General features: G+C 37.8%; 1 long non-coding RNA gene across 2 annotated transcripts in view; it reads right to left on the bottom strand.

The window, feature by feature from the left end:
- Window positions 1-1,791: 1,791 nt before the first annotated feature.
- LOC137189783 (uncharacterized) overlaps window positions 1,792-23,278 on the bottom strand; it is a 41,623-nt gene continuing 20,136 nt past the window's right edge. For both annotated transcript variants that reach the window (XR_010929741.1, XR_010929739.1), the window contains exons 5-6: window positions 6,663-6,797; window positions 1,792-3,204 (exon numbers count right to left, since the gene is read on the bottom strand). This is a non-coding gene — a long non-coding RNA (uncharacterized lncRNA). The remainder of the gene's footprint in view (window positions 3,205-6,662; window positions 6,798-23,278) is intronic.

Genomic DNA, 23,278 nt, shown 5'->3' with positions numbered 1-23,278 from the left:
CTGCAATCCCTTGGGTCCCAATCCATACACCCACCAAGTGTGGAGTCGACCATATGAGCGGTCCTCGAAACATGCATACAGACAGAGAATCCTTCCTTTAGTAGATAGATACCACCTGTCTTTTGTGGTAGTTGTATTTTTCTCACTTTAGATAGATACTTGTTTTTTTTCTTACCTTTCTTTTTGATTGTTATGCACCACAATACCAAGACAAATCCCTTGTATGTGCAAACATAATTGGCAATAAATCTGAGTCTGATTCTAAGGACCTGTAAACAATCTTTGACGTGTAAATCAGTAGAGTTCCCGTTAAAGACTTATGTGTATTGCCATTTTGATTGGGTAAAAAAATCCCAGTTAAAGGTTCTGCAGTATTAACTCTGACAAAGAATGGGTGTTTCAACATTGTTTACAGACCTTTTTTTCGTTTTTGATAAATGTCTATTTGACCACAAGTTTCAGAAAACAAATCCATTCTGTGCACAGCAACAAGAGTGATGATTGCTTTGACAAAGTAACAATGAAAAAAATGACAGTTTACTTGCCAACCACTTCACAACCTAGTGACTACAGCTGCTATCAATTCAGTGAGAATTTCAGTGTCACACAATGAGAAACCAGCTCTCATTTTCGACGACATACATGTTTATTCTGTTTGCCCCTCTGTTGTAAGGTACAGTCTGTTGAAAGTGTTGAATGTGTGACAAAGACCTGAGTGTGTGTACATGAGGTGAGTCTAGGCTTTAACATATATATTGGGTGGTAATGGACATGGAGGAAATGGGTGGATTTTCATACTTCTTCCTTGCATCTCCCCTTCCTCTCCCTCTGCTCTTCTCACCTTTCTTCTTATATCTCCTCTCACCTCTCTGTGGTTTTTTCACCTGACATTTTGTCTCTTCTAATTGCTATTCTGCTCTCATCTCTTCTCAACTGGTCACAGTCCAAATAAAGCTTAACAGAGGATTATTATCCACAAAGATGCGGTGGAGTACAGTGGCTGCCCTAACACTGAGGAGGTAAGGCACCCAGCTGAGATAAGCGCCTCAACAAATGCAAGATTTCAGTCGACGTTTGTTTCAATGGCAGGTTTCAGTGTCCAATGGGTCCACTGTTTCTTAAGGCCCTTCAAGCCAGCCAAGAAAAATGTCTGGTGGTTAATAAACACCAGACACGTGCCTGTTAATGCTTGCTGCTGCTTGAAAGGTGCCAACTCTATTGGCTGCTTTGACAGGTCAACATCATTTTGTTGGTCGCAAGCAATTGGTCTGCTTCCAATCTGTCTGCTATATCACACATGTAGAAAATGTGTTGTGATGCCACAGCCAAGCTACATCATTAAGATGGATTGTAATATGTCAACAATGGATAGGACTTCACTGGAAAATCCTTTTCTTTTTCGTTTTTGCAGCTATTGTTACCAAGGTGATGATTTGGATATGCAGCACAAAGCTGCTAAAGGAGAGATTCAGATTCAGAGAATCAAGAGAGATTTAAACCCCTTTGACTGCAGCTGTCTGCCATAATGCCAAACGTGCAGAGTTTTGTTGATTTTATGCCTCTGGATGCCTCATTCAATATCTGGTGTTTTAACAAGGCAAACGACTGGCTCTAACTCCTGAAATGGGTCTGTTAAAGTACATTATATTGTTATCTCTGGCCTAATACGTTTTGCTAGGCCCATACAATGTTGGAAGATTCTGTGCAATAGTTTATATGAAAAATAAATAGACTGTTGGCAGAGCCCACTCTGTTGGAGAAACCACAAGGCATTAAATGAGAGGACAAAGATTATGAGAAATACAGCTAAAGATACAAGTAGAAAGAAGGGAGGTAGAATAACAGAAGCAAAGTATGCAAAAGAGAAATAAATGGCGAGTGATTGAGATCAAGAGACAAAGCCCTCTCTACTAAAATCAAGTATTTCCTGTCTTAATATTGCAGCAAAACACATTTCAAATAACTAAAAAAGTCTGCTTTTTTCAGTCATTCTGTTTACATTTTTCTAGTCACGTTTTCAGATTTTGTCTCAACGTGTTCTGTGTGTGTGTGTGTGTGTGTGTGTTTTTGTGTGATTCCCAAACAAGTCTGTGTAGGTGGTGACCCAGTTTCAGCAGCAAGGTTTCTTGGGTTTTCTGTGTTTTTTCTGCCCACATGTGACTGAGGTGGGAGGAGCTGACAGTTGCCATGTGGTTCACATAAACACACACATGGGGAAAAACACACAGATGTAGGCAGATGTTGGACTAAATAAGGACTGATAAGCACAGATAAAATATTGATAGATGATGAACAAAACACTAGAAACAATACTTTATTGATATTAGTTTCTTTCTTCCCCCTGCCCCACAGAAATGACCCAGGGACACTGAGATAAACTGGCTGAAACCAACTTGTGCACCAATTTTCACTGGGGTTGTTCCATTTTCTACAAACAAAAACTGATGCCATAATCATATACAAATTATACACAAAGTTGCTTTAAACATAGATGTAACACTAACCTATGAAACTACTGTAATTGCATGATATGACACAATAAAAAATCATCCTCAATGAACTTAATGTTTATCTTCTCTGTGTTGTTTTACCTGAACTAAAACAGGAGCAATGGAGGAAGTTGATCATAAATCTTACAAGAGAAATTATAATATGGTAGGTTGAGTTTATTTTCTAAAAAGATTGAGAAAAATGAAATCGTCGAGCATAAATGTAAAGTTTCAAAAGACTGTTTGCACCCCTGTTGCCCTCTCATGCCAGCTATTATGGTAAGGCTAATACAGAAGGAAGAATTTAAAAGTTTTGTCCACAAAGCAATGTAACTATGTTTGTGGATCAAACAGAAACCACAAACTCGTAAACTCTGGACCATAATTGTAGTTGAAATACGTTAATTGTAGTCCAACTCCAAGCTTACACACTCATAAAACAAACCCCCCGCCAGTGACCGAGGGGTATCCAGACTCTACGTGAGGTTAAAAGACATCTTGGATGCTCATTTTACATACTAGCATCTTAACCCACGCCTCAAAACAAGAGCCTGTTTTCACAGACCTTCTTTGTCTTTCCAAACTAAAACCACACCAGCCTTGTCCAACTTATCGTGATCCTGGCCGATATTTTTCCAAGAAACATTTAACCATCTGTAGAAGCAGCCATCATTTGCAGCCATCAGTGTTTGAGCAAATCAAGAGTCGTTTTCTTCTAGGAATAAATGGAGAATAAATTCAGATCACATGGCAGTGCTTCATTCCGTCACAGATTAATAGCAGCCTGTTTTCCGAACACTGATCCAGGAAGCTGTTTAAGAGACGACTCCTTTACATGGCTTAGAGTGTCAAGGCCAACGCAGATGATCTTACGTATTATACACACAGGAATATACAAAACAGACAGACAGGCATACAGCCAGAATAAATGGTACCATGTCAGTGATTGTAGAGATTCAGGATTATGTATTCGTTCTGCAACTCTCTCAGGATAACCCTTTTTGCTATGACCATATCAAACATGAGGGCTTGTAATATGGGGGAAAAGTCAAAGAGTAGCTGGAGCAACCCAATATCCCAGAGAGACTGTCAGGGATTAGCTGTCTGCTGTATATGTTGCTGTACAAATAAAAAATGTCATCCTAGAAACTCTTGAGCTTGGGGGAAGACCAGAAAAAATGACCTAAGGTCCCGTCAACTGACTTACACTTATCACAGCTAGCATAGACAGAAGGAAAGATTCTGTTCAGTTTGGTCTTGGAAAAGTGCTGCCGTTGGATGACTTTAAACTGAATGAGTTGAAGCCTAGCACTGACAGAACATGCTTTGATCCTCTCTAACCCTTTCTCCCATAACTCATCCGAAATCTCCTCACCAGTATCCTTAATCCACGCCTCTTTATAGTGAAGAAAAAGGGTTTCCAGAGAAAAAGACCAACAAACTGTGAAATTAAATGTTTGGAGGTAAAGATTCTAGTCATAGGTCATAAAAGTTGTGTTGTTAGGCCATCATATTCAAATTAGCTAGAGACTGCCTGACAAAATATATAATTTGCAGATACCGAAAAAAAGTGACCAGGAGGGAGACCAAATACACAGTAAACTCGGCAGCCACACATTTCTCGGTTCAATATTTCTCTTTTGTGTCTTCAGGTTATGCTAACCCATTGTTGCTAACTTTGGAGCTAACCCCCTTCACTTTTCCAGCATTTGGGGAAACAACATACGCGACTTTTTAAAATTTATTAACTGGCACACTGTAGTCTGTACTGTACATTTACTGCCAGACTGACAACTTACTACTAACCTTTTCCTCTGCCCCGCTCGCATCCACTGTCACTCTCTGCCTCTCGCTCTTTCCCACTCGCTACGCAAATATACTCCTTAACGGAGCCACACTACCAATAGTTCCCAGGCAACGACAGAGGTTGACTCACGTACCGGAACAGCGCTGCAAACGCTATTGATTTCTGAGAATTTAGTTGGACGAGAGCATATCAACCAACTAATCGACCAGTCGACCAGCAGACTACAGCCCTAATAAAATGGCTGTTAGGAGGCTCCAACAAGTGATGCCACATTACAAGACTCAATCTCAGGCCACCTGGGACAGAGGCTGCTCCTCTGTCCAGCCACAGCTGGAGCATGATTCCAGAAAACCCATGCTCTGGGATTACAGGCCCAATAATAATGTCAGACAACAGGATGGCCCAGGCCACCTTCAGCTGTGGGCTTCTGTAAGTGCGCCTTGGAGATGCGGGGGGGCTTGTTAGCCCAGATAAATGGCATAACGATTGGAGTCTATTGTTTTAAACAAGAAGGACATGAGAAAAATGGGTACATTTTGAAAAAGATAATTAAATGTAGGTAGTACTACCATCTTAATAATATTAACACTACTTATTAAAGAAATCATAATTTTAAGCTTACCAATCAAATCCAATTAATTAAGCTTAAAAAGAATCTTTGGGTTTCTGGTGATATTAATCCCTAGATACACAAAATGATCAGTGGTAATTCTAAAGGGTAGATTATCAAGAAAGATTGAGTTGAGGATATCAGAGAGAGGCATGAACAAACTTTTTTCCCAAGTTGACCAAAGTTGTTTATCAGATCAAGAGGGGAAGAGAGGGATGTCCTTTCGTCTGACAGGGTCAGGATCACATCATCAGTCCAATGGTTATGGGCTGATATGGCCTGATTCTGTACCATTCTGACACTCTCTGACTATACAAACCAATGGTACAGTCAGATGTGCCACACCTTATTCCAGTGATTTGGGGAATGGCTCTAATAGAAATGGCCAGAGGTTCGAGAGCTAGAGCAATGAGCATTGGAAAGGGGCAGCAACTCTGTCTGGTTCCACAATGTAGCAAGAATGGTGGAGACCTATCATAATTTGTCAAAACAGAGGAGTCATAAATTTCTCACCAAAGCCAAATTTTTTAAGAGTAGCAAACACGTATCTCCACTCGATTTGGTCAAAAGCCTGCTGAGCGTCCAAAGAAATAACAGCAGAGTAGCGTAGCTTAGTAGGGTACATTATATTTAACAAACGTCAACTGTTAGAGAGGGGGAATCTATCTGGAATGAAACCTGTTTGGTCAGGGTGGATTAATGTGTTTGTTTAATCGGTTTGTCAAAACTTTTGCAATCTTCCATTGATCACTGTTTATCAAGCATAAAGGACGCAAAAAGGACGATAGGATGCAACATTTGGGTCATCCCTGCCTTTTTTCAAGAAAAGACAGATATGAGCATCATATAAAGTATTAGGAAAAATTCCGTCTTTCACAGAGCAATTAAATAAAGAGCAATTATGTCTACATGGGCTTTATAAAATTCTATTCCAAACCCATCAGGGCCACAGGCCTTGCCATCGGAAAAAGAATGAATGGCAGTTTTGATTTCTTCCAGCATGAAGTCACAATCCATTTCCTGCCTCGCAGCTTCACCAAGAACTGGAGTGTGCAGTGCATTGAGAAAATCAGCAAAATCCACATCAGTAGCTTTAGACTTAGAGGAATATAACTGACTGTAAAAGCTAAAAAATCTACTTAACTAAATGTTTGGTACGAGACAATGTTACCCCTAATTACAACTTTGAAGGACTCCCAAAAAACTGAATCTGAGACTGCGCCATTAACATTGATAAGCAGGAAATCTGAAATCTTGGCTGATATATAATTACGAAAAGATTTATCTGAATAAAGAGAAGGGTTCAATTTCCAATTGTAGTGACATACGTGGAGATTGAAATTAATTTCCATTGTGAGAGGGGTGTAATCGGAAATTAGAATACTATGGTATGTTGAACTGATTGCGTTTGAGTTTAGCTCAGAGTCAACTAGAAAATAATAAATTCTGGAAAAACTACCATATACAGGAGAAAAAAAAAGAATATCGTCTCTCTGAGGGGTGCTGAAGCCCGCAGATGTCAACTAATTCCAGTGATTTCACAAGATTATTAAGAAATGAGATTTTAGTGGCGGGGCTACTTTAGAGGAAGATCTATCTGTGCAGTTAAGATCCCCACCGATATTTATATTATAATTATTGTGTTCAGCAATGAGATTAAAAACTTTATAGGAAAAATCAGGACTATCAAAGTATAATATTTAAGAGAGCTAATGGAAGAGAGTTATTTGCATGGTTGACAAAACATATTTCCCACCTGGGTCAGTGATCATGAACTTGAATACAAATTGAATGGTTTTGCAGATAAGAATGGCAACCTCTCTTGCCTTGGAAAAGGTGACACCAATAGAGATCTCAAGTGCCTCTGTTCCGTTGGTTGGATGTGGGTTTCCTGTAAAAATATCAGATGACAGGGATTTTAAGAGTGAATACTTTCCCCCTTACCAAGACCTCTACAGTTCCAGGAAGTAAAAGTGATGGGACTCATTCCTGATCTAGATGGATAATTATCCTGAATTTAAAAGAAGGAACTGCAGGGAATAAACATTGACATGTGACATACAAAAATCTGGCAGTGTTGCGAATAACAATAACAACTAAAAATACTGCCTTGCGGTTATATGCCTCCACCAACCAGTCAAGTTGTAGTTTACATCCATGTCTGTCCAGACTCATATAATATTTGTAGCGAAGACTTTGAAAGAATTTAATATAATCACCACAGTTTCAAGGTGGGCACCCAAGATTGGTTTCACCAATTCAGTACCCAACTGAAAATAGAAATATGGTCACAATCTCCCCTTCTGTTCCTGAGTTATGGCGTTGAATAACGGCCAGAAAAGTGTTTTTACAGAACATTATGATGTCACAGTGAAACTAAATAAATAAAACCTTTTGTGAGTAAAAAGCCAATAAGAGTAATACTTTATCAAAACAACTGTTCAACAAGCATAAACAATATTTTATTGTTTTTACATAACCGAAGCGCACTGTTTAAGCTAATAGTGAATTGTTACAAACAAGCTAAAACCAAAGCTATTTGTATGTAGCATGACTGTTTAGCTTAGTTTTTAACATATCTTGAAATTTGGCAAATTCTTGTTAACTTAAGCTACTGGCTGAGGCAGCAGCTCCCCACCAAACCAGCCCCTCCTCTCTCTACCAGTGGTACCTGCAGGTAGTGAATACACATCAGCAGCAGAGGGAGGAGGACAGAGGACAGGATGAATGACTGATAGTGACTGATGTCTGTGTTCTTTCTAAGCTTCACTCAGTATTTTGATGTCAGGAATATTATGTATTTTATCGACTTTTTAGATTTGTTTCAAGTAAGATTTTACTGAGTTTATAGGTTGCAGATTGCAACAAACTGAATACCCCTCCCCTTCCAAGCGTGTAGGAGAACCTACGGTGGCTGCGAAACACCAAAGGCCCTCTCTAGAGCCAGTGTTTGCTTTGATCATTCTGGCCTACTGTAGAAACATGGCAGTGCAACATGGCAGGCTCTGCGGAAGAGGACCCACTCACGATGTAGATATAAAGGGCTCATTCTAAGGTAACGAAAACACAATGATTCTTATTTTCGGGTGATTATACACTAATTAAGACTATTATAAATTAATAGCACCTACTTCATCGATGAACATATTTGTTCCACTTTTCTTCTTGCTAATGTCTGAGTGTATTGTGAAAAACTACAACCTGTGTTGGTTTTTATTTATAAATGATGGTCCAAAATGATATGAAAGTGCATAGTTGTTAGTCAAATGACATTACATTTTCTTGGAGAAGAATCCCCAAATCCACCAACTGTGTTGAGGCATTTCATTCTTTCACCTCTATCATAACTACAGCTATGTGGGCCTCCAGAGCCCTTCTGGTGTCAAAAGCTCCTGGTAAATTAACACACAGATGACTCGATGAACATTAATAACGTAATAAATGTATCTGGAACAATTTTAAGGTACTTTTAAGTTATTCCACTGCTAGTGTGCACAAATACAGGTCCTGGCGTCATGGGTGCCTGCGGGCGCCCAACAGCACCGCTGTCGGAAAAAAGTCCTGGGGGAAATAATGGACAGGTTTCAAATCATTGTGACAGAGATGATCCAGACAATGATGCCATAACAGCAATGCCATATGTGTTATTTCAATCTTAATGGAAAACTAGATCTAGTGCTATAATGGTTGTACTATATCCATAACAATCCACACCTCATTAGGATATTTCACAGAAAAATGTTGTGAAAGTCTAAACAAACAGCTTCAGGTTTTTTCATAAAGTAGCAGGACAATTCTTACATTTATTTGAAGCTCACTGAAAATTTTAATGAAAGAGGAGGAAGGGGTTAAGTGTCATATTGATGCAATCTGCCAGCAGGCAGGACCCAAAAAAAGTAGGAATGGCCACATTTTTAGACTTTTAGTCTCAAGCAATAGACACCAGAATTATAAATCCAGTGGTGTTTTTTCCTAGACTTTAGTGACCATTGCCTGACAGCATGCATCCGTGACATGAAATTACAAAGATCTAAACCACTCATTGTAGTGAAAAGGAATTTCAGACACTTTTCTGAGCGAGCATTTTTATGAGATTTGTACTACAGTGATATTGGGTTTACCATGGCAACTCCTGATCCACATTTGGCTTTAAATTATTTTATGAAAACATTTAATTCCATTAAAGACAAGTATGCATCTTTGTAGAAATACAGAGTTAAAAACAGGAACAATCCTTGGTTTTGTTTGGAAATTGCTGAAATGTTACATGAAAGGGATGTTGCCTGGCACAAGGCACAAACAACAAAATCACCCTCTGATTGGCAATATTTCTGTCAACAGTGAAATAGGTGTCTCATTGTTATTCGAAAAGCCAAATCATCATTTTATGTCACTGCACTATCTGAAAATAAAGGAAATCATTATCACATAATACTATTTCATCCTTACCAAGTGAAATTGTGCAAGGTTCTTCTATTATATCTGTATATATATACTATATATATCTATATATACTGTAATCTATTTATTTACAAAGCACTACATATATCTCATGTCTTCACAATTATAGATCACTTTTACAGTACACTAGATCCCAGGATTATTTGGTTCTTGGAGAGAAGTGGAACAATTTGCAAAAGCTTGCTAAAATGGAAAAGCTGAGCCCTTACATTCATTTCAAATGCCTTTTGGTGGAATTAGTGCAGTGTGAATGTGCATGTTTTCTATGAGTGATGTTGATGTCTTTGAATGTTGTCTCTATTTGTATGTTTGCTGTAAGTCTTGTTAATTTGAATTTGTACACTGTTAATTTTGTTTCTATTTTCTGTATGTTCTATATTCAGGGCGGCCTTTGAAAAGAGAGTATGCTCTCAATGGCCCCACCCTGCAAAAATAAAGGTTAGTAAAATAAATGGTAAAAAAACCGCTGGGTTGCTCTGCAGGCCAGATGTACACATCCTCCTGTACAGAGGTGATGACAGTGTAATGAAAAAAGGCCTTTTTCCCCCAAGTCTATCTGGGACTTCTGGTTTTAATGAGTTTAGGATTCTCTCCAGCAGGCAGATCCTGTAATATCCATAAATGTAATGATGCAGCAAGTGTATGAGTGGTGGAAATTTTAAAAGGTCATCTGAGGAAGAATAGAAATATGTAGAGTTATATAACGTTTGTGTTTAGAGTAAGGACTGGGTATCTACGTATATACAGTAGTGTTGCAGAACAAAGTAAGGGTTATGACCAATGAGGTCAGTCACAGGAATATATAGACATAAACACGTTTGTATGTACATTTGTGAGTTTTTGTTTTTCTGTAACCATATAAATTAAAAACATCTGAGATGAACTAAAGCAGACTGAAGAGCAACATTGATCTTGACAAGGTTATTTGCAGCATTTATTTATGTGCAGATAATTAAGTACTTTGTAAGAAGAGAAAGGAGTGCAGGGGTGCAGATTCAAATCAGTGTGTAATTGCTGATACACAAACACCCACACCCACAAGCACAATAAACTCTACACAAAAATGTGTGCACACCTGCAGTATCTTCTGCTCCTGTCTTTATTAACCTTGCAGCATGGCTCAGGCACACAAAGAGAGAAAGAGACAGACAGGCAAAGAAACAGAGGTGTTGAGTCTTTTCGTCCTCTCAATCGCCCCCTTCAGCTGTCAGATTTCTAGGTTTGCAGTTCCCACGTTCGTCATCATTATTTCATTAAACCCAAGAGACACTGGCTGGCAAGGTAATTCATGCAGCATATTGTGCAGTAACAGCTCACACCTATGAAAACAAAGTGTGTTCCTTATTAATCTGTCAAGACGTCACAGGAAACCAAGCAAAGGAAGAAACGGATTACAGTCTTACAGTAATCTCATTAAAAAATAATAACTCTTATCTTACTGTAATCTTTCACAGATTCAGGATGAAAAGAACAGATTCTGGATACAAATAATATGCCAGTAACTCAGACAAAAGTTATGTGGATTATTAAATACCATATTGTTTAATACTACGTGCCTGAAATAAGTGTTAAAAAGAATTTAAGGTGATAAATTGTCTCAAAATATACAAGTATGGGAGGAAGGAAAGAGTTTTGGACAATATGCAGCGTGGTAATCTAAGCAAAGCGCTGAAAGGTACAGAGAGATATAAGGACACCAGGGTGGAACAGGAAACTACATTTATTTTCAGTCACCTGCTTTTTTAATCACCATAGCATCTGTGTCTGTATCTGTTGTGTGTTTACTGTTTTAATGTCTTACTGGCGTTTTCATGTATTTTTGTCATCTGTCATGGCTGTTATGACATTGCAATTTCCCTTGGGGGATTAATAAAGTTTTCTATCTATCTATCTATCTATCTATATTCATTAGCCAAAGTGGCTTAGTAGTCTTTTGTTTAGTCTTATATTAAGTCATCTACACAGGAACATTAACATTTTATGTCCTATAAACTGCACATTCAATGAGCTTATTAGTGCTAAGGTCATACAGTGTTGAACTCACTGCTTCATTACTTAATTTCCTGTGAACTTTTATTAAATGTCAACATGGAGGCTAAGGCTTTTTTGGAACAAAGACGTCTCAGTCATACACAAACCAGTTACAAAAGAAATTGGCTAGGACTGGATTGGATTTTCTGCTGCAAACAACTGCCAAGATGGCAGTTAGCTTTAAAAAATCACCTTCTTGTTGATGTCAAAGCCGCTGTTAGTTTAAAACATAATGTTACACACATACAGTATAGTGTCAGGTATGGTCTACTGTCTCTCAAATACCTCACACTGCCCCATTGTACTTCCTGAGGTCCTAATGAATGTCTTGAGAAATGTTACCAACACAGATCCTCTTATATTTATTGCACTTGGCTGTTATAATGACCAAGATATTGAATTGCACCTGCTTTGACACAATCCACGTATGAATTGTCTCAAGATTGAAAAATCCTCATTCCACCTGTCCAAAACCCATATGTCAGAATGTGATTTACTGGGTGAGCTGAGTAAGGGATCAGAGGTTTCACCTGGTTTCACCTGGTCAACCAGTTTTATTGAAACAACAGGTGCTCCTGATAGTTTTTTCTGCATTGGGCGTATGGCTGTGTCCTTAAGAATCGCAGGATTTCTGGGCAGTGGAGCAGCATTACCTAACGGTTCCTCAGAGAGAGACAGTAAATCCCTGAACAGAGAGGGACACCAGAAACACAAGATGATCTTCCTAGCTGACTTATTGAAAGCCAATAAGGTGTGTGAGTGTGTTTGAGTGCTTCCATTGTGTCAGTAAGCTTTTGGTGTCTACATGTATATATGTTATGAGTATTGAACTCTCTTCTGTCCTGTCCTGAAATAATGCCATGAAACAATGTCTGTATTTTTATGAGACTGCACGAGTGTGTGTGAATGTCTCCGTACTTTTTCAGCAGTGCAATTTCTACCTCAATATAATAACAAAAACAGAAAGCCTATAAATTCTTCTTTGAACAGACATCTGGTCTAATAGCAAACCCCATTTTCACTGAAGATTTTTGTATGTGTTCTTGCATTTTTATTCATCCTGTTCTTTATTCATCAGTGCAGTCGTGTCACTGAGTGCATGAAACATGTGTGATATCCACTATTTTGCATGCTTTGATCAAGGTCACCTAATTGTGTTTGTGTGCGTATGTGTGTTTGAGCATGTGTCCCTGTCAACTCAACAGCCCGTCAATCAGGCTTTCATATACAGACCTGGCCAGAGTTTCATATGTCGCCAGGGGATTTTGTACAAAGCATCACTGTCCAAGTGTTGTTATGCAATGCCTCAGTCGTATGGAAATATTGTATATTCACTCTAGGCTTTTACTTAATTTTCACCTTAACTTTAAAGCTGACATCATCCCCAACATGCTAAGGGAGTGATATGACCTTTATGTCTGTGGAGACCATTCAAAAGCCTATTGTAGAATAAAAAAACAATCAGTTGGTGTCACCTGGAAAATGATTGAATTAGTTTTCTCTTTCTCATGTGCTGCAAAAGCTAACCATCTTGACAAGTCATTTAGTGTAAAGTTGAGTCTTAAAATCATATTCCTTTAAAAGCAAGTGAGGCAAAATCTGCCAGAGGGATGAGGAGATTTCACAAAAGCACACTGGCTTGTTTAAGCAATTTTCAAGTGATGTTATCTGGATTCCTTTGGAGTGATTATCCGTATTTCAGAATGTCATCACTTTTTAAAGAAAATTCTTCAAACCACATTGGAAACCAGTGAGATTATCTCACACATTTTCGCCTTTTTTCTTGAGGAAAACAAGATTTTAAGATGGATGTTTTTTTGTGAGGTGAAAAGTATACGTCTAGGGAGAGTCGAGGTTTTCCTTTGACGGCAGTGATAATTTAAAATCCTCCCCTGTCTCGTCATTTCCCAACTATTAATATCTCATCTGTATTAGAGCATGACAGCTGGACTGACTCCTGTCCAACAGATTTCTCATCCCTTTCGTCACTTAAGGACGTTCCAAAAATCACAAGTCAAAGACCTCACATTGGCCTGTTTTTCAGTTGTGGGTATCCTCACTATTAAGTATTTTATTTCATTTCCTAATGTGGGGAAATGATCAAGGGACTAATGCTCATAGTGCTTTTCTAATGTCTAATTACAATTTTTCATCTTCTTTTCATCAAAGAAAAAAGGGTGAACCTGAACATATACAGTTTCATCAGTTGCACCAGTCTGAAATTTACTGAGCAACTTTACACAGCAGTGCTCGAAATATTATATTCCTCTTAGTTAGCTGTCTACTTTTGTAGACTATCCATGCAAGATAATCACATAAGTTGCATTTTAAAGCCATCCAAATCTTCACATATATTTAATATTTCAGTACAGTTGAACAGTAAGCAATTTAAGAATGTTTTGACTATTGTATACAGTAGTTGCTCAATCAGAGGTTTACCAAGTAACCATAAAATAAAGGATTTTAGGTTAACACCACTAATCATACATCCAAAAAGGCATGGTATAAAAGCTGGTGGCAGTTTTTATTCATAAACCTAAATTATATTTATGACTAGACAGATATATTGGATTTGATTGATTTGAATCTCTTTTAGCTCATGTAATACAATAGGGTGATGATAACTACATTTGAATCTTAAAATCTTGCAATCAACAATCCAACTTCTGTATTGTTTTTGATTAAGTTATTGTAATAAATTCCATAATTTAACAGTTCTGAAAATGAAAATCCACTTCAGTTTTCATTTTTGGTAGGATATAATGATTTTTATCTCTTATTCTTATGTTAACTTGATGTTTATCACATCCTAGTAACAGTTGGTCCTTAATACTAACTGGCTTTTTAAACTTCCCTCAAAAACTGTTTTATAATATATCTTCTTTTTCAGATGATTCAATTTTACAACAGTTTCTGTGTTTTCTATGTCGCATTATATCTAAGCCTAATCTTGACCTAGATATTACGGTGTTTGCTTCTGAGATATTGCTTCTCTTAGCTATTGGTCAATCTGGGGGGGTGGTTTTCTTGTTGAGCATGGAGTTCAACAACATCTGCAAACGATTTCGTAAAACAATCAACAATCTAAATCACCCTCAAGATACACAAGGTCCCATGGAACAGCGGTCAAAATTCTCTGGTAGTCTTCTAAGTTAAAAATTTTAAAACTCTGTCTTATAGTCATTCTAGGAGGTCTTTTTGGCACTTTGGTGTATTTAGTAATGCACACAATATTATGATCTGTCCAAGTTGAGTATTTGTTCAGAGCAGTACAGAATATCAGATAAATCATTCTTTCAGTTCTATTGTTTCTTGAGGACCTTAACCATTTGAAATAAATTACCTTTACCTTCATATAAATTACCTTTACCTTTTGAAAAAAATTACGACTCTCTATATATTGAGTAAGCTTAGTCTTGTTCCCATCAGATTGACTACTTTTCCAGTCAATATTGTAGTCCCCAAGCATAAATAATTCTATCCTTTCATCCAGAACAAGATCGACACTTTCACATATTTTATCCAGGTATACTGTAGCTAATGTGTTTGATTTTGAGGACCTCTAAACACATCCAATTAACGCTGGTTGTGGGAAAGGAAGGTGAATTTGAATCCACATGATCTCTAGTCCATTTACACATAAATCATCCAGCACTTTGAACAGCAGATGCTCATGAATATATAAGGCAACACCTCCTCCTCTTCTGTTCCTGTCCTTCCTTATAATATTGAATCCTTTCAAATCAATTTGTCCATTTGTTACGGTTTCGTCAAGAAACACCAGCACTCACTGATCCATCTTCTTATGTTTTTTTTATTGTGGACAGACTCACAATAAAAAAAACGCAAGGAGATGGATCAGTGAGTGCCGGTGTTTTGTTTTGTTTCACCATTTCATTCTAAAAGATAAAACAGACAAGGTAGTCAAACTTTAAAACAGCCACAGAGTGATCTCTGAATCTCTGAATAATTGTCCATCAAGGTATATTTTGTCCACAACTAAGGAAATTTTATGGTTTTTGATGCTATATTCCCTAAGGATGGGGATTTGTTTTCACCGCCTCTCATTAATCTTAGTTGGTTAGTTGATCATTCATCCAAAAGTTTGTACCCTTAAGAGCCTTGCCTCAGGTCTTCACCAGCTCCTTTTCTTTAAAATGCTTGAACCGAGCAATGATGGGGTGAGTTTTATTCCTCTCCTTTCCCAGACTATGGACCCTCCAGAAGGAAATGTCCTGTACTGATTCCTGGGATAATTTGAATTACTAGCACATAAAATCCCATATGGTTTGCTCTGTATCATCACTGTCTCTTGCCAAGTCTCTTATTTATTGATTGTATCAGGAATATCTCCGCTTCCATGGTTTGTTCACCCGCACTTTCAGAAGACGTCGAACGATTGCAAGACTTTTTGGGTCGGGGAGTTCTATGACTCATATCCAAAGACGGCTTCATTTTCCGCGCAGCTTGATATCGTCTCTCGATGGAACTTTCCAGAGTCTCAATTGACTGTGATTAATCTGATGAATCAAGTTTAAAAAATATCTAATTGGAATTTTTGATTTGTTGGCCAAGTGACAAGTTATTAGCTAATATCCAGAGCAAAAACACAACAACACGCCACTGGTGCAAATAGGAAGCAGATTAGACAGCTATATTAATGACCTTAGACAACAGTGTGCTTCCAACTTCGTGGTAACAATTTTTGGAAGGTGTTCCTGTTTCAACATGACAACCTCCTTGTCCACACAGTGAGGTCCATAAAGAAATGGAAGTTTGAGGTTGAGGAACTTGACTGGCCTGTACAGAGCCCTGATCTCAACACCATCAAACACGTTTGGGATCAGCTAGAAAAACAACTGCGAGTCAGACTTTATCATCCAACATCAGTGTCCGACTTCATTAAAGCTCTTGTGGCAGAATGGGAGTAAATCCCTGCAGCCAGATTCAAAGTCTTGTGGAGAGCCTTTCCAGAAGAGCGGAGGCTCTCATTACAGCATATTAAGGCCCATGTGTTTGGAATGAGATGTCCAACAATCACATATGGGTGTAATGTTAGAGTGTCAGCATCTTGTGGTGCTGCAACAATGACTACACATCCAAGCTGCACGCCAGCTAACATATTAGTTATTTTCCCTCTGCTTTTCTGTTATTATGTAAGTTTGAGTTATATAACAGAGTCACCTGTGATGACCCTGACCCTACACTTCTTTCAGACTATTGGAATGATCTGCTGATGAATGATCATCGGTACTGATGTTGACGCCCCCTTGCTGATGTTCCATCATCAAATACAAGGTAAAGCCTGCTAAAGCCTTTACTTGTAACCCTTGATGGTTTTACAATACAGGTACATGAGAACATGACAGCATAACAACTTCACATCCATCTATAGGATAAGTGGAAAAAGAGAGTGATCCACCATGACTCTGTGTGTGTGTCCTGTACAGAGCAGTGAGCTCTTTCCAACATCTGCCAAAGATGATGTTATACTAATACGTAATGTTTGTATTATGTAATACACTTACTAATTTTAACAAAAATGTTTTTTTTCTATATGCAGTATTACTTTCCATTTTATTTATATAAATGAAAAAGTAAAGTATATTGATCATGCCTGTTTCAGATATTAAATACCAGATATACTGAATATAAGATTGAGCCTTGAGAGTTGACTGTTATATGGCAGGTCAAAAAATAAATGGTTGGGGTGCCTGTTGGTTCAGTTTGGTTTGATGACATTTTGTGAAATAGAACAGGAAGTGGACTTAATTCAACAGAATTAAGCAAAGAATAGCAGTAGTTTATAAGTGAAATTGCACATTTTCTAAAATGTAAGCAGTAACTAACCTTTTTCATGGGATAACTGTGAAAATCATGTTTCGTATTTACATTATTGCCACACTGGTATAGGAAAGTAATCCTCATTATTTGGGTCCACAGCATAATCCGAGTTTCTGCCCGCTTCGGAAATGTATGTTTTTGAGGAATTATCGGTGAGCCAAGACCCTCATTATCTGAAAACAGGTAGATTTAATGGAAGTACAACTAATCCAAGTACAACTAATTGACAGGCATGCTTTCATAAAAACTGTAAGCCTGTTGGCAACAAAAGGTGTTTGAATCTTACATTTACTAGCATGTTCACGGCAGTGATAAACATTTGTAGTAGCTCACACTACAAACATCGCAGCACAACCACACAACCACAAGATGATATAACTGAGATGCTTATTGAAAATCTTGGAATATGGAATGGAAATCTCTGAGAGGAGGCTGAGTGTTTAACCCATTAGCTTTCCTTTTTGGTGCCACAAAACTCTGCATTATAGTTTTGTTCAGGCCTTGATGTTAATAATTAGCCTCAATCCTCAAACCAGCATTTAATCATTATGTGGAGGCAGACTCCAGTCAAGGCCTCTGTGTACAGTACATACAATCTCTGATTGTTTTACCACATCAAGTTCAGATAAAGCAGTGCCATTGGTTTATTCTGACTGTAATCCTTCGATTACATAATCAGAATGTATAAGAAAAATATTCCTGGAATACATTTATTATGTAAAATTATGTTAGAAGCAGGTGTGTAACTGTTCTGATTATTGCTGATTTTTAGATTTGTTTTCTTGACTGTCAGTTTTGACTTTCTGTTCAACGTCAACTGTAAGAATATTTTTTTCACCTCTGAACTCAGGAAACTGCCTTGTATTCTACCAGTTCAGCTTTGGTGGCTGCATCTGGATCCTCATTCTTCTTGATGTTCAGTAACTAAACTTTGATGCTCTGCACCAAAAATAGTTTGGGGGAGAGGTGATTATTGTTAATATTATATAATATTTGATGATTGAAAAATGCTTATAAATATAAAATAATCAAAAAGGTCAATTCCAGGGGAAAAATAAAATAATAACATTTAATGGCTAAGCCATCGTGGCACTCGTTGGAAGATCAGGCAAGTAAATAAAAACTCAAAACTGGTTACCTACTCTACATCAAAATCTTGTAGAACGAAATTAAGCATGTAAAAGGAAAGAAACACAAACCGAACTCTCAAAGGAACTAGAGTATTCTGACAGTAGTTTTTTTTATAATTCTCCATTGGATTTTATTTTAATATGTATATGCTTTTTTCCAGCCTACAGTAACTTTACTCTTAGCTGTGGCTACACAAGTGTAATAACCCTTATTTATGGGTGTTTTGGGTTTGTTTTGACACTGCAGCACAGATGTGCTGGTGCATATCCAGCAGTGAAATTTATGGGCCCAGCATGTCACTGTCTGACAGTGTTTTGGTTCAGCAGGTGTGTGTGTCCATCTGGGCACTGTTGCTTTCAACTGAAGTGAGGGGTGAGATATTGACCAGGACTCAGTGTGTTCCTGCTTATGTTGTAACAGGGTACTTTGAAATGTATTTAATATCAGCTTCAACCCTCACAGATACAGTAGCGTTGGGTGGTAACACACTTCAGGTGTGTACCAAAATGACAAGGAAAATCTTGATGAATTTGTATGTAAGATTTAAGTATTTAATACAAGACAACCAGACACAGAAATGCTATCCAGGTTCCCAACTCAGAATGAATCACCTGCTGCAAGGATGAGCTTGTTAACTTCAGCAGCCAGCACTGTGGTTTTGATGATGTTTTGCCTCCTGCCACAAAATGGTTTCTGCACTTTGTAGGCTTTTTACAAACGTTTCCATATTATATTCATGTAACATTAGGACCTTAATCCCAATTAACAATTTTCAGCATTTCTACAATTAATCAGTTATGGCTGGCTATATAGTGCTAAAAATGTATGTGCTTTTAGCTGTGTTTTGGGACTCAATCTTAATGTATAAAGATTTCTCTACTCTACTCTATTCTACCCTACTCTACATACAGTCTTCTGCCATTGATACTGGAGCTGCTCCAACAAACCAGTTGGAACTAAAATGCCTTGGTTGCTTGGAAAGTGGAAACTCGTTAATTTTTCTTCTCAACTCTGTCCAGGATGTAAACTGGTGACTTTCCAGCCACAAGCGTCATGCTCTAATGTCCAGCCTACTGGGTTTATAAGACTCTATAGAATCACGGATAGGCTTATTAAAACCCAAAACTGATTCTTTAGTGTAACTTAAAGACACATTAGTGGTTTCATATCCCAATTAGAGGTTTTATATGATCAACCTGATTGTGCTCTGCTGGTCATAGTCAACAACAGCAGATTGTGTTTATACTGAAAAGCTCTCACGTGTAATTTGTGGAAGAATGCCGCAGGTTGTTTCTGAAAAAGATCCTTTCAACATTTTCCAGGAAAAATGGAGGTTAAAAATAACTATTTTAGAGAGAGTCATGAGAAATCAAATATTTGCTGGTGTCACGCCTCAGTTCAAAATATTTATGATTTTGAGAGCCATTGTGCAATGTTTTTCAGTCAATATATCCATGTGTATGGCAAAGTATCAGAAATCCAGTTCAGTTAGTCTCGCTTTTGAGAACTGTTGACACGCTTATCACCCTTGTTGAAGTTGACAGTGCCAAAAATGTCTGTTAAAAACAGACCCAGTGCCCTTGTAGTAACAGATTTTCACTATTTGTTTTGTTTGTTTTCTTGCTTCAGAATCAACAGCATGAGTCGAGCATCATTTGCAAACTCTCCCCTTTTCCAAGTTTTAGAAGGCTTGATTCAAATCAACAGCAATGCCTGCACGCACCCTTCCACACCACCACCACCATCTTGCTGCTGTTTCAACATTATTTCAAAATCACTTCTTGGAGCAGCAATGTGTAGAAGGCTGCACATTTCAGCTTGAAACAGCTGCATGAACAACCTGCTAACGAGATGTAAAAGCCAGACTTGACTTAACTGGGACTTCACATCCCATGCTTTCTTTTAAAACAGAGAATCGTCATGTGTCAACACAGCAGCCTTGGAGGCTTTATGCTTAACTGTTGCTCCCACTTCCTCCCTCATTTGGATCTCCCTGTTGGTCCATCCAGACATGTCAACAGAACACACATGGAGAAAACCAAAACCGGCTTTATCACTGTTTTCTTCTCCTGTGGTAATAGATTTTGGCACTTTTGCAACCTGACAAATTTGGACCACACCATGTCATGGCCAGAGCATCATATTTCAAGTCAAAACTTTGAAGAGTGAAACCTGCACTCAAGCACAAGACTACTGTGCTGGAAAACTTATCTCTCATTTAATGTTTTTTTCTTGCATTTTCCCTTTTTTGTTGCGAAGGGGCCCTGTAAATCATGTCCTTTATACCTCCGGCCGGGGGTTCAGCGCCTCACCGCAGGGTGGGAGGAGAGCATGATGGGAAAAACATGATGGGATCTCACTTTAGTGGGTCAGAGAGAGACAGAGGAAGAAAAAGGGCATAAGAGAATAAGGAGCTGTGAAAAAGGCTAGAAAAGCTGTCTTCACTGGACGGAGAGAGGCTGAAACAGTAGGGGGTAAAATATTGAAATACAGACAGACAGAGGAAGAGAAATCAAAACATGAAGAATATGAAGACATAAAACTCCAGTAAGAGCAATAAAAATCATACTCCTTATTTCAAAACATTTTTAAGCAACCTGCAAGGTAACTTCATACTGCCAAAGAGGCACAAAGCAGAACAAAAAGTCATAAATAATAAAAAAAATATTAGCAGAGGGAGATAAATGAAAAGGGATTGAGTTGCAGATATTTTATCAAGTGTTTCAACAATCATTCAGGCACTTTTATTGAAAAACATAACAATATGGTGGTCTTACCGCCTCCAGCTACTTTAACTAGCTACCATATATACATATTTAGCTCATGCCCTCTTCCACAGGTAATAATGAATGCACTGGCATAGAGTTTAGTGCAGAGTTGAAATGATTAGTTGAGTTATTGATTAGTCAGTTGACAGAAGATTGATAGGCAACTATTTTGATAATTGATTAATCTTGAGTCTTTTTTTTTTTTTAGAAATATACATTTTGCCTTTATTTGATAGTTGAAAGTGAGGAGAGACAGGGAACATGGGTAGAGAGAGGGTTATGACATTCAACAAAGCTTGAATGGAACCGCGGACATTACGGTTATGTAGCATGTGTCTTAGCCAGTAGGCTACTGGGCCATCCCAGTCCTTTTATATAGACCAAACCATTAATCAAATTATCAAGAAAATAACAGGCAGATTAATTGAACAAATCTTTGTACCCTAGTTCAGTGTCTTCCCCAAACACACCTGTTTTCTATTAGTTAAAGGACCACACAAATCACAAAAAGTTATTTTCCCTCTGCACCCTTTATAAGCATCACCCATTGTTTTCCACAAACCTACAGTTTTTATTATTATTTTCATCAATAAGGATAGATTCAACGCCTTATAAATCTGCTGTGCAGGTGCTGGAAATGGAGAAAAATCTCCCACTAAGTAATCCAGGCTCACCCACAGGAAACCAGTCTTTAATAAAAATGACCTCCTATACTAGGGATCATGTCACTTGAGTATGCAGACGTAAAGTATATGTTGCCTCTTAGCCTGTGACCAAGACTCATTAAAACATAATAAGAGCTCCTTTTTTAAGGGGCCCATCAGAAAAAGTACTGCAACCTATTTGACGGCTCAATCAATTTTAAAGCCTGTACCAGGGAAGATTTTTATGTAAAAATACCCCAATCTTACAAAAGTCAGACAACAACAAAGAAGAATGTAGAATAGATACTGTAGAATAACTTAAATTTATTTGTGTTCCCACATATCACATATAATGTCTCTTTAGGAAAGTGTACTGTTTTCTGTTTCCATTGTTATAATTGTTGTCAAGGCCTCTTTACAATTGAGAGTTTTTCTGAGTTTGGTCTTAGCGTACTTGCCATACTTGATGGTGTCACACTTCCTTTAGACAAGATCCGTTACCATTGTGCACATTTTCCATGGGTGAGCAATAGTTGATGCCTGTTGTGTGCATTCATGCACAAACAACCACACTAGTGCTGTCAATCTTCTCTACAATCCAATTTTCATTTCATTTAATTCCTTATTATTTTTAATATCCAAATTATATTCAAATTTTTAATGCTTAAATTTAGCCTATTTACTATATACCTATACACTGTATACACTGGCTTATAGTCTGCCAATGTGTTGTTATACATTCTGTCCACTAGGGGGCATTCCAACATTACCAATAAACAGATGATAGCTTTTTTTGCTAAGTAATAATTAAGCTTAGGCACAAAATGAATAACGTTAACTGAAATATAAATATTAAACAAGCTTTCATCGTCCTGGATCATAGTAATTAAACTACACACTTAACTGAAATATATATAAATCCACATCAGTATGTGCTTGTTTGCATCAACACGTGGTGTGTTATGTGGGTTGGGACGCACTGCAAACCAAAATGATAGTGTGAGTAGGAGCTCTGTTTCCAAACCCCATACTGAAGGCTGCAGTCTTTTACTGTGGGCCTGCGTTTTTTTTTTTGTTTTTTTTCTGTTTGTTGACAGAAATCCCAAAATTTTCCACACGTCACTTCCAAAAATGGTCAGGAGTGGTAATCTGTATCAGTGTGTATTGTAACGTTAGAGGTTAATGTTAGCACACTGAACGTGAGATTGTGATTCAGTCAGACTCAGAAAACTTTATTGTTCATCAGACATGAAAAAGCATTTCATTTTCAAGGCAAGAAGGGTGAGGTTCGCTAATGTTAGCCAATACATTTATAAAAAAAACCCAACACATTTGAATAGTTATTTCAGCATTCGATTAGTATTTTTCTTTTTTACTATTCAATTTATATTTGACTCCCAAAATTCATTCCAACAGCTCTAATACATAAACACAACCACATACACACCCAAACATCCAAACCAATGCCTTGTGCTCATCCATGATCTGTATTT

Source organism: Thunnus thynnus, chromosome 9 (assembly GCF_963924715.1).
Source record: "Thunnus thynnus chromosome 9, fThuThy2.1, whole genome shotgun sequence".
Taxonomy (NCBI): domain Eukaryota; kingdom Metazoa; phylum Chordata; class Actinopteri; order Scombriformes; family Scombridae; genus Thunnus; species Thunnus thynnus.
This window is presented reverse-complemented; position numbering and strand designations above follow the sequence as displayed.